A 3,513-nucleotide genomic window follows, 5' to 3' on the forward strand; every position below is an offset into this window, starting at 1 on the left:
TCATCGTAATGAATGAAAACAGCTGAAAACATTTACATACAGTACAAAATGGTAAAATGGCATTGAAACATTAGTATACAAGTAGAAAAAATGATATGTTGACTGAAACAAGAAACTTTCCACATAGCCTTTTACCAATCGGACCAAACTCGCTATGCTCGTGCGAAGGTACAATGCTTATATTTCATATATATGTCATTGAAATTCATTATATTGTTATTCTTATTGTTTATTAGTTCAAATTCAATAAATGTAGAGGTGTTGTTTGTTGTTTCTCTCAAAATTACCTACCATAGAAAACGTGAGCGCCTCACACGTCAATGATAGAATACGATACCTGGTGCGGGGGACTTCACCTGTTCTGACCAGTTGCGGACCACGGTAAGCACTTTCTTTGTGATTTTCCTTTGTTTCTCAACAAAAAGTTTTAGCCAAAATTTTTTTTTTCCAAAAATGCTCGGGACGTGACAGGTTAAGCAAACCCTGTATGCATTTCACAGGCTGTCCAGATCCATTTCATTCCAATTCACTGATTCTAACTCCTCCCCTACTTTGGTCTTGTATTCATCTGCCATGGCTTTGATCCTCAGCTTCTCGACTTTCAGTCTTTCTCCCTGACTGCTCCTCTCTCTCCTGGTCCACCTCACTCCTCTCAGCTTGATCTTGCATACCACAATCATATGATCTGACAAACCTCCACATCATTCTCTCACTGCCCTCGTATCAATAACCATTCCCAGCATCAACCTCTCTGCAAGCACGTAATCAATCAGGCTCTCTTCAACATGGTCCCCGTTCCCTCTATACCATCTATATTTATGTGCATCTTTGTGTTTGAAATATGAGCTACAAATGCACATCTTCCTTTCCTGACACATATCCTTCAGTCACTTCCTATTATCATTTTCTCCTGGTACACCATTACAACCCATTAAGTTATCCTCAGGACCAGTGCTACTCTTCCATTCATATCGCCCATTACGATCATTTTACAGCTACTGGGTATTTCTCCCACTGCTTCATCCAGCTCATCCCAGAACCTGTCTTTTTGTCTCTCACTCCTGTCCTCAAACGGTGCATACGCTACAGTCACAGCCACTTTCACCTTCATAAACTTGATCTTGACATATATACACCTTGAGCTGACACATTTTGTAATCTCTCGTTCCAGTCTGCCAAACCTCATTCATCAACAAAGCATCTTCCTCGCTCATTCATGCCAGATCTTACACTACACACTCCCACTCGTCCACTTCACACCCCTTCATCTTCACTTCACACAATGCTATCACGGCATATCTCGCACTCTCGAACATAGTCACCACTTCCACTCTCTTGCTTTCCTCATTCACATCTCTCACATTCCACATGGCCATACGCATCTGCCCATTTGGTTGGGTCCCTGGGCATGTATTGGGCCCTTCGAGGCTCTTCGAAACAACTGCCATGGTTAAGTGACTTTAGATAGGGAAATCAGGGGGACACTTAACCCAGCCCAAAACCCCTGTTATATGGTTACCACCCAGAGCATTAATTGGTTTCCTGGACACAGGAAACCATTTGGCTTGTTACTCAGTGCAGAGACCATAAGGCATCCCTACAGCGAATGAGTGGATGATGGGCGCCCCCATCCACCAGAATTTCATTATTAATCTTATTTTCCTCTTTATGAACTCTTATGCATCACATTAAAGAGATTTTGTTCTTCAAAATATGGTACTAAATTATCCTGATTTGTACATCCTGGAGGACACACAGGCTGAAATAAGCTTGCATATTTCATGGGTTTAGGAACCACAAGGAGGAAACTACTTCTATATGCAAATACCTGTACATCCCACTGTATTCATTTCTTTACTTCAGTGGAATGTTGTTATACAGCAGAAAATAAATGTCCACTTTCTTCTCGACAGAAAACTGCATCTAATTCTGTTTCTGTCATTCATTCATACAGACTCATCTGGCAGGCAACAACCACAAAATATTAATAATTTATATAAAACAGCATCTCCTTTACTCTCCCCTGAACAATATGAGCTTCTTGAAGTGTCTGGCAATTTCCTCGTTGGGATAGGGCTTGGTGACGAAGCAGGTGGGGAAGTCCTCTGACTGTACTGTCCATAGCTTGTGATCCACAGATGCCTCCAGAAGCTTCTCAGACAAGTTGCGGATCTTTGCTTCACTTTCAATTCCCAGAACAACATTGTGCATGTTATCCAAGTCAGCAAGATAAAGCTGAATGTTGTCATGCTGGTGGTAGAGGTGAGGGACAGCAGTAGCAGCGTGACAGGCTTGAGCGCTCACTCCACTTACAGGCCACCCTATAGTGCTCAGCAGGTCACTCCGCACTACAATACTCGTATACTGCACCAGACCTGCTACTGTTCCAGACATCTTGTTGGCTCCCACACAGTTTTCAAACTCACTCCCCATGGAGGAGCTTCATTTGGTCGAACTATTGTTCTGTAAAAAAAGACGTACCTCAGTTTGTAATAGATACATATGTATATAATAATAAAATATTAATATAAAAGCAATACAGTGGCAAGTCTACAGTAGTCAGTCGTATCGCGAATCAGCCATATGTGATGTACTTGTTATCTGTTTATGTGAAACATAGTAATAATATTACACAATGTGTTTATTGGCTTAGTTATGCTGCACAGTTTGTATTTAAATTAAAATGAAATTATATGTAACCCCATATTTTGTGTATATAAAATCATATATTTAATATTTACAATATGTACAGTATTCACTTAGTTTCCTTTGTACCCCACATCACTGCAAAGGCTGTGAAGTCAGTCTATGTGTATTCACTTTTAGGTTCATCTTAGTTAATGGTTGGAAGCACTCATGTGTGTGGTTGAGTACAGTATAGTGATTAACTGTAGGTATGGTGGACATTTATGGTAGCACACTATTTCTAGCTCCATTTGTGTTGGACATTTTCACTGGATTTTATTTGAAACTGTAATAAAATAAGGATATGTGTGTACTTATATTTTAATTTTCTGGTCTTACCAGATTTTTATATGTCTGTATTATACTGTACAGTATGTTAGTGTATGGATATATTATATTGTCTGTCACTGTGTATATATGTATATAAATGAAGTAGTACTATTAAACTAATAAATGTTCAACTCACTGATAAAAATTATCGTAGAAATGTTGCAATCGATGGTGTTCATAATGATGTTGGTGGTAAAGGATGGTGTTGGAGGAAGACTGGTAGTTGTTTTGATGTCGTTGCGTTATCGTCAGCGCCACCCCTTCCCATTGGGTCGTAGGTAGATAAGTAAGTAGGTGGGTAGGTAGCTAGGGTGGTAGGTAGGTCAGTGGTGTTGTTTTCCCCACTCAGCGAATGATAACACACTGCAGTCTTGCTGCTCCTGCATCATCACTGAAGGCTCAACATTGCTTGTCTTTTTGGTGGGGAAAAGTGGAGGGAAATGGTGGGGGGACGAATGGTGGAGAGAAGTCGGGGTTGTTGGAGTTTGCGGTGGAGGG

At 40.5% G+C, this 3,513-nt stretch overlaps 1 pseudogene; it reads right to left on the minus strand.

Annotated features, from left to right (window-relative positions):
• Positions 1 to 2,013: 2,013 nt before the first annotated feature.
• LOC145398677 (putative peptidyl-tRNA hydrolase PTRHD1 pseudogene) lies at positions 2,014 to 2,394 on the minus strand (annotated as a pseudogene).
• Positions 2,395 to 3,513: the final 1,119 nt, after the last annotated feature.

Source organism: Coenobita brevimanus, chromosome 46 (assembly GCF_032717465.1).
Source record: "Coenobita brevimanus isolate Jiangsu-jjx chromosome 46, ASM3271746v2, whole genome shotgun sequence".
Classification (NCBI taxonomy): domain Eukaryota; kingdom Metazoa; phylum Arthropoda; class Malacostraca; order Decapoda; family Coenobitidae; genus Coenobita; species Coenobita brevimanus.